Source organism: Chlorocebus sabaeus, chromosome X, assembly GCF_047675955.1.
Source record: "Chlorocebus sabaeus isolate Y175 chromosome X, mChlSab1.0.hap1, whole genome shotgun sequence".
Classification (NCBI taxonomy): Eukaryota; Metazoa; Chordata; class Mammalia; order Primates; family Cercopithecidae; genus Chlorocebus; species Chlorocebus sabaeus.
Genome location: NC_132933.1, coordinates 44,617,967 through 44,633,295, shown reverse-complemented (window position 1 = coordinate 44,633,295; position 15,329 = coordinate 44,617,967).

Genomic DNA, 15,329 nt, shown 5'->3' with positions numbered 1-15,329 from the left:
AGCAGTATGTGGCTATTTGTCAGATTAGAGAGGCAGGAAAGGTTAAAGACAAGTTAGAGAACTTGTAGGCTAAAATAGGGCCCTGCATAAGTTATTGTAATCAGAAACAAACCTGGCTTTGAGGTTACTGGGTTTAAGTATGTTCTTAAGTTGACTATGTACTTTCAGATGTGGCAGTTGTTGCCCACCTTAAGGCCAGCAACAGCAGAGAGAACTACTCCCCATGGAGTGTAAAGTGATAACAATCTAAAATCATTTTTACAAACACTTCCTTCTCCTACTCAGAAAGCAGCATTTTCTTTTATTCTCTGAGCAGGCAGAAGCACCCATGGGTGCATGAAAGTGTGCTAGTGCTTTTCTTCTTGCAGCTCTATCTGTTTTTCCTTCACCTATTTTGAAAATTTGCTATTAGGTGCACAAATATTTATGATTGTTATATACCCTTGATGAAATGATCTCTTTGCTATTATAATAAATGGTAATATAGAAAATAAAATGTTAATATTATTTGCTCTGAAAACTACCTTGATAGCAGTATAGCCATCTAGCTTTCCTTGTGTTAGTGTTAACATATTTTTTCATCATTTTACTTTTAACCTAGTTCTGTCTTTCTATTTGAAGTCCATTTCTTGAGGGGCACATAGTTGGATCCTACTTCTTAATAAAGTGTGACAATTCTTACTTTTTAATGGCCTGCATTTAATGTGCTTATTGATATGGTTAAGTTCAACTCTGTTGTCTTATTTGTTTTCTATTTGCCTCATTTGTAAGGTGTTCACTTTTTATGTTTTGTTTTAGATTAATTGAATATTTTTTCTGATTCCATTTTATTTCCTCTGTGGACATTAACAATAACATTTTGTTTGGTTAATTTAGTGGCTGCTTTCCGGTTTATGGCACATATTTTTAACTTATCACAGTCTATATTCAAGTAAAGTAATACCACTTCATGTATGCTATAAGAATGTTACAGTAGTATACTTTCAATTCTCCCCTCTTGATCTTTGCACCACTATTTTCATGTGCTATGTTTATTATGTTATAAATGCCACACTACATTGTTAATATTTTTATTTAAACAGTATATTCTCTTTTGTATTTAATTCATATACAATAAAATTCACTCTCTTAAAGGGTACAAGGTAATGGTTTCTAGTATATTCACAAAATTGTTCAACCCTCAATTCTGTCTAATTCCAGAACATTTTCATCACCCTGAAAATAATCCCATGCAATCACACCCCATTTTCCTCATCCCTTCCTCCTTCCAGCCCCACGAAAACACCAGTCTGTTTTCTGTCTCTATAGATTTGTCTTTTCTGGACATTTCATATAAATGGAATCATACAACATATATGGCCTTTTGTGTCTGGCTTCTTAAACAAGGATCATCCATGTCATTGCATGTGCTGGTACTTCATTCCTTTATTTTTTAAATTCAAGTGAAATTCAAGTAACTTTAACCATTTTATTTTATTTTATTTTATTTTATTTATTTATTATTATTATACTTTAAGTTGTAGGGTACATGTGCATAACGTGCAGGTTTGTTACATATGTATACTTGTGCCATGTTGGTGTGCTGCACCCATCAACTCGTCATTTACATCACGTAATGCAGCACTATTCACTTTAACCATTTTAAAGCAAACAATTCGAGTGCTATTTAGTACATCCACAGTGTGCAATATGGTGCAACCATCTCCTTTAGCTACAAAACATTCTCATCACTCCAAAAGAAAACCCCGTATCCATTAAGCAGTCACTCCCCAGGCCCCCCATAGCCACTGGTAGCCACTAATCTACTTTCTGTCTCTATCGATTTACCTATTCTGAATGTTTTATATAAATGGAATCTTACAATATGTGACTTTTTGGGGTCTGTTTTTTTTTCATTTAGCATAATGTTTTCAAGGTTCATCCAAGTTATAGTATGTATGAGTACTTCATTCTTTTTTATGTTGCATAATAATCTGTCATATGGTTTTACCACATTTGTTTATCCATTCATCCATTGACAAATATATTGTTTCCACCTTTTGGTGATTTTGAATAGTGCTGCTATGAACATTCATGGACAAATATTTGTTTGAATACCTGTTTTCAAGTCTTTCAGGTATGCCTAGGAGTGAATTTGCTGAGTCATATAGTAATTCTGTTTAACGTCTTGAGGAACTGCCAAACTGTTTTCTACTGGACCAACACCATTTCACATTCCCAGCAGCTATGCACAAAAGTCCAATTTTTCCACATCTTTACAAAAATGTATTATTTTTCCATTTTTAATTATTGCCATCCCAGTGAGTATAAAGTGGTATCTCATTGTGGTGGTTTTTGGTGGTGGTGGTGGTGGTGGTGGTGGTGTTTTTATTTAGACAAGGCTCTGTCACCCAGGCTTGAGGGCAGTGGCAGGATGATACCTCACTGCAGCCTCAAAGCCTGGGCTCAAAGAATCCTCCTGCCTCAGCCTCCTGAGTAGCTGGGACTAAAGGCACATGACATCATGCCCAGCTAATTTATTTTTATTTATTTTTTGTAGATATGGGGTGTTGATTTGTTGCCTAAGCTGGTCTCAAATTCCTGGGCTCAAGCTATCCTCCCACTTTGGCCTCCTAAAGTACTGGGATTACAGGCATGGGGCCATTGCACAGGTCTCATTGTGGTTTTGATTTGCATTTCCCTAATGACTAATGATGCTGAGAGTCTTACATGCTTGTTGGCCATTTGTGTATCTTCTTTAGAGAAATGTTAATTTAAATGCTTTGCCCATTTTCAATTGGGTTATTTGTCTTTTCACTGTTGAGTTGTAAGAGTACTTTATATATTATAAATACCTATCCTTTATCAAATATATGATTTCTGAATATTTTCTCTCATTCCGAGGGTTATCGTTTTACTTTCTTGATGCTGTCTTTTAAAGCACAGGATATTTCAGTTTTGATGAAATATCAAAAATATGTTCCTTTTGTTACCTTCGCTTTTGGTGTCACGTGTAAGAAGTCATTGCCTAATCCAAGTGCACAATATTTAACTCCTATGTTTTGGCTCATACATTTAAGTCTTTATATTGAGTTAATTTTTAAACATAGTGTGAAGTAAGAGTCCAAATTTGTTATTTTACATGCAGCTACCCAGTTGTCCCAGCACCATTTGTTGAAAAGACTTTTCTTTCCTCTATTAAATTATCTTGATACACTTATCAAAAACGGATCCACCACTTTAATAAAGCAAGCCACGGAAGTATGGCTTTATTTCTGGATTATCCATGCCATTGATCTATATGTCTATGTTTATGCCAGTACTACGCAGTCTATTTTTTTTTTTTTTTTAAGATAGAGTCTACCTCTGTCACCCTGGTTGCACTGTAGTGACATGAACATGGCTCACTATAGCCTCTACATACTGGGTACGAGTGATCCTCCTTACTCAGCTTCCTGTGTAGCTGGGACCACAGGTGGTGCCACCATACCTGGCTAAGTTTTTGTAGAGGTGGTATCTCACTTTGTTCCCCATGCTGCTCTCAAACTCCTGGGCTCAAGCAGTTCTCCTGCCCTGGCCTCGCAGAAGGCTGGGATTACAGGCATGAGCCACTGCGCCTGGCCTCACAGTCTTGATTACAGTAACATTGCAGTAAGTTTAGAAATAGTCAAGTGCCAGTGTTTCAACATTGTTCTTTTTCAAGATTGTTTTGGCTATTCAGGCTCCCTTGCAATTCCATATGCATTTAGTCTCAGCTTGTCAATTACTGCCAAAAAATAAAAGAAGAAGAAGACAACTGGGATATTAATAGATTACATTGAATCTGTACGTCACTTTGGGGAGTATCGTATTTTAACAGTATTAAGTCTTCTGACCCATGAACACACACTCTTTTTCCATTTATATAGATCTTCCTTAATTTCTTTCAATAATGTTTTATAGTTATTGGTGTACAAGTCTTACACTTTTAATTTATGCCTAAGTATTTTATTCTTTTGTGTTACTATAAATGGAATTTCTCTCTTAATTTCCTTTTCATATTTTTCATTGCTAGTGTATAGAAATACAATTTTTGCTTTTGGTTGTATATTGATCTTGTATCCTGCAACTTTGCCTAATGCATTTGTTAGCTATAATAGTTTTTTAGTTGATTTCTCAGGATGTCCTATGTATAAAATAATGTCTTCTGCAAATTGATGTCGCTTTCCTTCTTTCTTTCCAATCTTTATGTTTTCTATTTGTTTTCCTTGTCTAATTGATCAGGCTGGAAACTTCAATACAATATTAAATAGAAGCAATGAGAATAAACATCTTTTTCTTGGCCCCAGTCTAAGGAGGAAGGTTTTAGTCTTTCATCATTAAATATGATGTTAGCAGTAGATTTTCATAGAGACACTTTCTCAGTTTGAGACAGTTCCCTTGTATTCCTAGTGGTTGAGTGTAGTGTTTTTATCATGAAAATGTGTTGGATATTGTCAAATGCTTTTTCTGCACCAACTGAGATCATTGTGTGAGTTTTATCCTTCATTTTATTAACTATTTTTAGGTATATGACATCGATTGATTTAGATATGTTGAACCAGTCTTGCTTTCCTGGTATAAATCCCACTTGGTCATGGTGTATATTATTTTTAATATGCTGTTGAATTTGGTTTGCTAGTATTTTGTTGAGTATTTTTACATATTTATTTATAAGGGATATGGCTCTATAGTTTTCTTATAATGTCTGTCCGGCTTTGTTGTCGTGATATTACTGGTCTCAGAGAGCATAAGTTGGGAAATCCCTTATCTTCAGTTTTAAAAAGAGTTTGAGCAGGATTGGTATTAATTTATTTAAATGTTTGTTAAAATTCACCAGTGAAGCTATCTGGTCCTGGACTTTTAATACGTTGCTTCATTGGATTTGCTACTATTTGTGTGTGTGTGTGTGTGTGTGTGTGTGTGTGTGTGTGTGTGTGTGTCTATAAGGGATATTGGTCTGTATTTTCTTTTCTTTTGGTATTCATGTCTAGTTATAGTATCAAGTTTTTGGCCTCTATGAAGTTTTGGCCTCTAGAACTAGTTGGGAAGTTTTATCTCCTTTCCCATCTTTTAGAAACTTTTGTGAAGGGTTGGTGTTAATTCTTCTTTGAACATTTGGTAGAATTGTCCAGTGAAGTTATCTGCCCTGGACTTTTATTTGTTAATTTTTTTTTTTTTTTTTTTTTTTTGAGACGGAATCTCACTCTGTCGCCCAGGCTGAAGTGCAGTGGCCGGATCTCAGCTCACTGCAAGCTCCGCCTCCCAGGTTTACACCATTCTCCTACCACAGCCTCCAGAGTACCTGGGACTACAGGCGCCCTCCACCTCGCCCGGCTAGTTTTTTGTATTTTTTAGTAGAGACGGGGTTTCACCCGGTTAGCCAGGATGGTCTCGATCTCCTGACCTCATGATCCGCCCGTCTCGGCCTCCCAAAGTGCTAGGATTACGGGCTTGAGCCACCGCACCCAGCCTAAAATTTTTAAATTACCAATTCAATCTCTATTTTTATATCTGTGCAGTTTTCTCCTTTTTTTCTGTTGATTTTTATTGCTCATGTCCTTTTAGAAATGTGTCTATTCCATCTAGTGTATCTAATTGGTTTGCATACAATTGTTCATAGTATTGGTTTTCTTGTTTTTGTTTTTGTTGTTTTTTGTTTGTTTGTTGGTTGGTTGGTTTGCAAAGGATCTCATTCTCTAACCCAAGATGGAGTGCAATGCTGTGATTATATCTTACTGCAGCCTAACTCTTGGGCTCAAGTGATCTGCCTGCCTAAGACTCCTGAGTAGCTGGGAGTACAGCTGTGTGCCATCATGCCCAACTAATTTTTATTTTTTTGTGGCGTTGGGCATCTCTCTTTGTTGCCCAGACTGGTCTGGAACTCCTGGCCTCAAACAATCCTCCCTCCTTGGCCTACCAAAGAGTTGGGATTACAGACTTGAGGCGCTCCACCCAATCCATGATATTATTTTATAGTCATTTTTATTTATCTAATGTCAGTAGTAATGTCCCCTCTTTCATTCCTGAATTTAGTAATTTGAGTCTTCTCTCTATTTTGGCTTGGTCTATCTAGTGAAAGATTAATCAATTTTGTTAATTTTTTAATAGAACCAACTTTTGCATTTTGTTATTTTTCCATATTGTTTTTCTATTCTTCATTTCATTTATTTTCATTCTTCTGCTTGCTTTGGGTTTAGTTTGTTGTTTTTCTAGTTTTTCAAGGTGGAAGGTGGAAGGTTATTGAGTAGGTTATTGATTTAAATATTTCTGCTCATGTACAACTATAAATTCCCCTCTAAACACTGCTTAGCCACACGTTATAATATTTGGTAGGTTGTGGTGTGTTTTCATTCATTTCAAAGTATTTTTAAATTTACCTTGTAATTTCTTCTCTTACTCATTGGTTACATAGAAGTGTGTTAGTTAATTTCCATGTATTTGTTAATATTCCAAATTTCCACCTGGTAATTTCATTCTAGTGTGGTCAGAGAACAAACATTGTATGATTTCTCCTTTAAAATTTATTGAGATATGTTTTATGGATTAACATATGGTGTGTTCTACATAATGTTCCATATGCTCTTTGGAACAATATGTATTCTGTCAGTGTAGAGTGTTCTATAGAAGTCTATCGTATCTGGTTGATTTATAGTGTTGCTCAGGTCTTCTACTTTCTTGTTAATCTTCTGCCTACTTGTTCTGTCCATTGCTGAAAGTGGGGTATTCCAGTCTCCAGCTATAATTGTTGAATTGTCTGTTTATCACTTCAATTTGGTCAGATTCTGCTTCATGCATTTTGGGACTCTGATCTTAGGGGTGTGTGTAAAATATATTATTATGTGTGTATATATTATATATATACACATATATATGTTATATCTTCTTTATGGATTCATTCTTTTATCTTTGTAAAACCCTTTTTATCTCTGGTAGCCATTTTTGTCTGAAAAGACTATTCGTTTGGTATTAATATAGCCACTTCAGCTCTCTTTTGGTTACTGTTTTCATATCTTTTTGTCATCCCTTTACTTTCAATGTGTTTGTGTCTTTGAATTTTTTTTTTTTTTTTTTTTTTTTTTTTTTTTTTTTTTTTTTTGAGACGGAGTCTCACTCTGTCACTCAGGCTGGAGTGCAGTGGAACGATTCTCGGCTCACTACACCTCCACTTCCTGGGTTCAAGCGATTCTCCTGCCTCAGCCTCCGGAGTAGCTGGGACTACAGGTGCCACTATGCCCAATTAATTTTTGTATTTTGTAGAGATGGGGTTTCACTATGTTGGCCAGGCTTGTCTCAAGCTCCTGACCTCAGGTGATCCGCTCACCTGGTCTCTCAAAGTGCTGAGATAACAAGAGTGAGCCACCGTGCCCGGCCTATTTCTTTGATTCTTAACTGTTTGACTTCTAGGCAGCATACACTTGAATCATGTTTTTTATGTCTGTTCTTCCGATCTCTGCCTTTGAATGGATTGTTTATTCACATTTAATGCAGTTACTGATAATGTGGGATTTATGGCTGCCATTTGTTTTGTGTATATGCCATGTCTTTTTGTTCCTTTATTTCTCCATCATGTCCTTTTGTGTTAAATAGCATTTTCATTCCCTTCTCATTTATTTTACTATATTTTTGGTGTAATTTTCTTATTGTTTGTCCTATGGATTACAATTAACATCTTAAATTATGACAATCCAGCAACTTAATTTCATAGTAAAAATAAGTTTTACTCCTAAACGGCTCCATTATTTCTCCCCTCCTTTGTTCTGTTACTGTCATATAATTGCATCTTTACATATGGTATGCCCATCAACACAGATTTATAATTATTGCTTTATGTAGCAGCACTTTAAATCAGGAGTAGAAAAGAGTTATAAACCAAAACTGTATTTATACTGTCTTTTATATGTACCTGTACAGTTACATGTGCTTTTTATTTCTTCATGTGTGTTTAAGTTACTGTCTAGTGACCTTTCATTTCTACCTGAAGAATTCCTTTTAGTACTTCTTGTAGGACAATCCACTAGTGTTGAATTCTCTTAGTGATTACTTATCTTGTGATCTTTTAATTTCTCCTTCATTTTTGAAGAATAGATGCACTGGAATAGAACACTTGAATGACATTCTTTATTTTATTTTCTTTTTTTTTTTTTTGAAACGGAATCTCACTCTGTCGCCCAGGCTAGAGTATGGTGGTGTGATCTCGGCTCACTGCAAGCTCAACCTCCCAGGTTCAGGCCATTCTCCTGCCTCAGCCTCCTGAGTAGCTGGGACTACAGGCACCTGCAACCACGCCCGGCCAATTTTTTTGTATTTTTAGTAGAGATGGGGTTTCACCATGTTTGCCAGGATGGTCTCGATCTCCTGACCTCGTGATCTGCCCGCCTCAGCCTCCCAAAGTGCTGGGATTGCAAGCGTGAGCCACTGCGCCCGGCCGACAGTCTTTATTTTCTTTCAGTACTTTGAGTATGTTACCCCAATTCCTTCTGAACTGCAGTTTCTGAGCTGGTCATATTATGAAGCATCTCTTGTACATGATGAGCCACTTTTGTCTTACTGTTTCAAGATTCTTTGTCTTTGACTAATTTCTTTTTATTTTTAAAACTTTTCTATTGCGGCAAAATACATGTAACACAAAATTGATCCTCGTAACCATTGTTAAGTGTAGAGTTTAGTGGTATTAAATATATTCAGAATGTTGTGCAACCATCACCAAATCCATCTACATAACTGTTTTATCTTACAAAACTGAAATTCTATACCCATTAAACAGTAACTCTCCATTTTCTCCTTCTTCCAGCCCCTAGCAGCCACCATTCTACTTTCTTTCTGTATAATTTTGACTACTTTAAGTACCTCGTAAATGGCATCATGCAGTATTTGTGGTTTTGTGACTGGTTTATTTCACTTAGCCTAATGTCCTCAAGGTTCATCAATGTTGCAGCATACTTCAAAATGTTCTTCCTTTTTACGGCTGAATAATATTCAATTGTATGTGTATTCCACATTTGCTTATCCATTCATCTGTTGATGAACACTTGGGTTCTTTCAGTGTTTTAACTATTCTGAATAATATTCCTATTAACATGGCTGTCCAAATACCTCTTTGAGAACCTGCTATGAATTCTAATGGGTATATAACAAGACATGAAATTGCTGAATCTTACAGTAATTCTGTTTTTATATGTTTGAGGAAACACTATACTGTTTTCCACAGTGGCTGTACCATTTTGCATTCACATCAATAGTGCACAAGGGTTCCAACCTCTCTACGACATCACCAACACTTATTATTTTCTGATTCTTTTCATAGTTACCATCCTAAGAGATGTGAGGTGTTATCTCACTGCGGTTTTGATTTACATTTGCCTAATGATTAGTGATGTTGAGACTCTTTTTAAGTGCTTATTAGCCGTTTGTATATCTTTAGAGAAATGGTCTTTTTTACTTTTGACGTTTAATTATAATGTATCTCGCTAAGGTTGTCTTTGAGTTATTCCTACTTGGAGTTGAGCTTCTTGGATGTATATATTAATGTAGTCCATCAAATTTGGGTAGATTTTGGCTATTATTTCTTCAAAAGTTATTTCTGCCCCTGTATATTCTCTTTCCTTCTGGTACTTCCATTATATGTATGTTTGTATGCTTGATGGTGCCCCATATTTCTCAGAGGCTCTGCTCACTTTAAAAAAAATTATTTTACGTTTCTGTTTGTCAGACTAGATAATCTCATTGGACCTATCTTGAAAGGTGCTGATTCCTTCTTTTGCCAGTTCAAATCTATTGTTGAGCACATCTAGTACATTTTTTATTTCAGTACTTTTCATCTCCAGAATTTCTGCTTAGTTCTTTTTATAATTTCTCTCTGTATCGATCCTTCCCAAACTTTTCTTTAGTCCTGTAAACATGGTCTCCTTTTGTTCTTTGAACATATTTGAAATAGCCAATTCGAAAGTCTTTGTCTAGTAAGTCTAAGGTCAAAGCTTCCTCAAGAACACTTTCTATTGATTGCTCCTTTTCCTGTGTGTCAGCTATAATTCCTTTTTTTTTATGTCTCATACTTTTTGTTGACACTTGGACATTTAAAATATAATCTGGCAACTTTGGAAATCAGATTCCACCGCTACACCCAACTCCCAGAGTTTATTGTTGTTGCTATTTTTTGTTGTCCAACTCCCTCCTCCCCCAACCCTCCACTACCCTTCCCAGCCTCTGATAACCCTCATTCTACTCATTCTACTCTCTATGTCCATGAGTTGAATTGTTTTGATTTTCAGATTCCACAAATAAGTGAAAACATGCTATGTTAATCTTTCTGTCCCTGGCTTGTTTCACTTAATGATTGCTAGTTCCATCCATGTTGTTGCAAATGACTGGATCTCATTCTTTTTATGACTGAATAGTACTCCATTGTGTATATGTACCACATTTTCTTTATCCATTCATCTTTGATGGACACTTAGGTTGCTTCCAAATCTTAGCTATCGTAAACAGTGCTGCAACAAACAGGAGTGCAGAAATCTATTTCATATACTGATTTCCTTTCTTTTGGGTATATACCCAGCAGTGCATATTTGCTGAATCTTATGGTAGCTCAATTTATAGTTTTTTGAGAAAATTCGAAACTGTTATAGTGGTTGTACTAATTTACATTTCCAACAACAGTGTACGCGGTTTCTCTGTTCACATCTTCACCAGCATTTGACATTTCTTATGGAGCAGTCTGCTGGTAATGAATTCCTTCAGCTATTATAAGTCTTAAAAAATCTTCATTTTTGCCTTCAATTATGAAAGTTCTTTTCACTGGATATAGATTTCTAATACATAGTTTTTTAATCCTGTCAGTACTTTAAATATGTTCTTCCAACGTCTTCTTATGTGCATACTTTCTGGTGAGAAAGTTGTCCTATTTATCTTTCTTCCTTTCTACATTACATAATCATGCTGTGTCTTGGTGTAATTTTCTTCATATTTCTTGTACTTGGTATGCATTAAGGCTCTTGGATATGTGGATTTATGCTTTCACTTAATTTGGAAAATTTTCACCTACGATTTCTCAAAACAGTTTTCTGCCCTTTTTCCCTTTGCTGTACAGACTGTATTCATGTATATCAAGACACTTAAAGTTGTTCCATATCTCACTGATGCTTTGTTGATTATTTTTCACTTCTATTTTTCTCTTTGTGTTTTATGTTGAATTTTCTATATTGCTATGACTTCACGTAGATGAACTTTTTTCTTCTGCAGTATATAATTTGCCATTAATCCCATTCAGTATATATTTTAATCTCAGAAATTGTAGTCTTTGTCTCTAGTAGTTCTATTTGTTTCATTTACATATATATATCTTCTCAGTCTCAACTTTTAATATATGGAATATGGTTATAGTGACTGTTCTAGTGACCTTGTCTATTAACTCCATCCTCTGTCATTTCTGGATAGGTTTACACATATTTTTCTCTCTAATATGGGTCATAATTTTCTGTTTCTTTGCATGTCTAGTAATTTTTTCATTTAAAACTGGACATTGTGATCTTATCTTGCTGAATGCTGTGTATTTTTTAACCTTTTTATTTATTTATTTATTTTTTGAGACAGGGTTTTGCTCTTATTGCCCAGGCTGGAGTGTGACAGTGCCATCTCGGCTCACTGCAACCTCCGCCTCCCGGGTTCAAGTGATTCTCCTGCCTCAGCCTCCCTATTAGCTGGGATTACAGCCATATGCCATCACACCCTGCTAATTTTTGTATTTTTAGTAGAGACGGGGTTTCACCCTATTGACTAGGCTGGTCTTGAACTCCTGACCTCAGGTCATCCACCCACCTAGGCCTCCCAAAGTGCTGAGATTACAGGCATGAGTCACCATGCCCTGCCTGTATTTTTTAAAATCTTAAAAATACTTTTAGCTTTGTTCTGAAACAGTTAAATTACTTGGAAACTGTTTGTTCCTTTCAATTCTTACTGGTAATATTTTTTAGGTAAGTCCGGCCCCATTACTGGGGATCTTTCTGTGTTTTTGTGTAACATTCCATGAATCCTGAATTTTGCTATTCTGGCTAATGGGAATATGTCCTATTGCTGAGCACATGTGAATGTCAACCACTGTTACCTCTACTTCTTTCAGTTTGTTCTTTCTTTGGCCTCAGATAATTTCATTGTATGAGTGAGATGATCAGTATTCTGATGAATACTCAAGGAGGACCCTCCCTCTGCAGATCTCTGGAGTTTCTCTCTCTCTCTCTCCCCCCCACCCTCCGTGTGTATGTGTGTGTGTGTGTGTGTGTGTGTGTGTGTGTGTGTGTGAATCTCTCTCCTTATTCCTTATCCCATGAATTATAGCCACCTTCATCTTGGATGCTGAGCTCCACCTCTTCAATTTAGGAAGTCTACTTGGGTTCCCCCACTGTAACCCATGGCCTAAAATCGCTCTCAAATCAGTAAGGCAGACAATTGTAGGCTTCACCAAGTTTGTTCCTCATCTCTTAAGGATCCCTGTTTTTTATTGCCTGATTCCAGTGTCTTTAAAACAAAAACAAAAACCAAACCCTTGTTTCATATTTTGGGTGTTTTGGGGATTGTTCAGGTGGGATGGTAAAACTCATCTATCTTGGCCAGAAGCAGAAGTCTTCCTAAAGTTTTTTAGTCCTCATTATTTCCAATGCCTTGGTGCCAGGGCAGGGTATATATTCACTACAAGAGCAGGTCAAAATTATTCAAGAAGATTTTGTTTACTATGTGGCATGTGGGCTTTCAGTGTAGGGTTATCTGGTGTGTCTCTTGTGATATGAATATTTGTATTAAGATGGCCTAATCTTTTGTCTCAGTTGTGTCTCAGTTTTCTCTCAATTGGAATTTCAGTTAACATGTGTTTCTCTTTAATTCTAGCAGGATGGGGTTTTACTTTTCCTATCACAAGTGAGGAAAGTGGAAAATGGTTTTAAAGTCTTGGAATTCACAGAAAGAAGTCCTGTGAACACCATGTGAAATTAAGCCATTCTTGTTGAGGGAAGGGAGTATAATAACAGGGAGGGAGAGGAGACAATATTCCTTTTAAATACTGTGTGGCAAACTTTCATTTTCCATGACTACTATGAGTCAGAAAACTGTAGTTTAAGAAGAAATCTTTCCAATCATTCCATCCCATTCCCCTACAAGACCTTTTATTAAGACTTTAAAAGCTGGGAAAGATGATTAAAATAACTTCTCCAAGGGAGAGAAGTAAATGAACAGAGATGTAGTTGAAGACTAATAGGGATTGATCTATACTACATCTAAGATTCCTTGCAATTCCAAACCCAATTCCAGAATACCCACTCTATACAGAGTCAACTATCAGTTTCTAAAGTGTTATGGAGTCAAACTAGACCGTTTAAAGACTAAATGTTGACCGAGTGTCATTGTCACACATCCACAAAAAGACATGGTAGTCTTTCAAAACATTTTTTTCAAGTATCTATATCACACATGAGTTTTATCTACTGTAATTAAAGTAATATATTTAGCTATAATTCTAAGGACTAAGCACCACCACCAATATCTCCTGTGTTCTTGGAATGAACATAATCTTAATATAAAGAGGGGAAAAACAGAATGAAAACAAGGTTAGAAAGATAGTCCCTAGCTGCTTGTGAGAAAGTTAAAACAACTATAACAAAAGTCTGAGCATGGATATATTTTAAACGGCCTACATACTTTTAATTCCCTGAAAATAATGCAGAAAATCTAAAAATGTTGAAAACCTTCTTGGGGATTGCAAGTGTGGAAATACAGAATGAATTGCAAACTTTACATTTTTTTCTGTAGATATTTAAGAATCTGTTTCCATTTCAATATTTCCTTGCTCTTTTTGTTATTGAAATGCTAATTCAGATGATTGCCAGTGAAATAGAAGATCCTATAATGGATATTCTGAGATTGAAAAGTGAAGGAGGGTATTGCTTCTAGTTCAATTCTATGGACCCAAACATTCAACATTAAGTAAAATCAATGGTCTCCTCCTAAATTCTCAGGACTTTATTTTAAATAAGCTTTCCCCATTTACATAGCATGGCACTGATGTTGCTGACAAATTCCAATGTAGCATGCAACAGTGGTTCCTAATTGCTTTAGCATTTATCATGCACAAGAGACAGGAGGGAAGTTGTCTCATTTTGTACAGCTCAGTTGCATTTCTTATCTCTGAAGTACATTTAAGCAGCAAACTGGGATTTAAGGTAGCTGCCTGAAAACCAGCATCCATTAACATGCATATCTTGGGGGGAAAATGAATTGGGTGTTCTAAAGCAGAGTACAGTTCCATCTCATTCTGTGCATTAATTTTACATAATTTCTCTTTTGCACATTTATAAATTAAGGACCATAATCCTCCTTACCCATACAAATTCTCATGCTCACGTTTTCCAGGTTGTGCCTTTTGTCTGCTTTGTTTTCAAAACATTCATTTTATTTTTCCTTTTTTGCCCACACTATGCAGATGTAAGTTTTCAAAAATTATGAAAAAGCATTTTGGTGTACTTCCAAGATACCCTTTGGGCTCAATTAGCACCTGGTAATATTCTTCCAAGCAGTCATGGGAGGTGCTTAACTACTGTGCACTTAGGCATCTTTTACCTGACAAGTCTTCTGAACAGGTTCTATGTTACAAAGAAATAGTACCCCTTCACATTCTACAGCAAACATTTGGTTACCATATATGAGTCTAGGAGAGTGGGGGAGCTCAAGTTCTGCTTATGCACTCTTGAATGTAATCCTTCCTGCCAGTGAGTTCTGATGATTTGTCTAAGCAGCCACAGACTATGGCTACTGTTCCAGGAATTCAAATCCCATTAAGATGTAAACCCCCAAAGGGGTACACAAAATCAGATGGACTGAGAAGCACAGGTGTGCCTATTTGTCTTTGAGGGGCTGTTTGGATGAATAAAGTATATTTGGACTATGCCCTGACAAATATAGATTGCCCCCTTGAAGTGAGGATTAAAGTTTATGTATATATACATATGTATATATAGGTATGTAAATATACACTGATCCTAAAATGGTCGCTGCTGTAGATAGTTTCTAACAGTTTCTAATAATAAAGGCAGTCTAATTACACCTTCCTATTGTGACATAGATATTGTTCTACAAAATACCCCCTAGGTGCATCAAGTGAAGTCAAGCTTTACAATCAACTTAATTGTCTGTATATAGACAATCCATGTACCTTGTAGATTTTGCACACCATTTGTGACTTGCTTTCCTATCCTGTGGCCCATGTGATCCCACAGATGCCGTCTTTGGACAGGCACTGGTCTCTAAGTCTTACTCTTACTGCCCTTCTGCATGGCAAGGGTGATTTG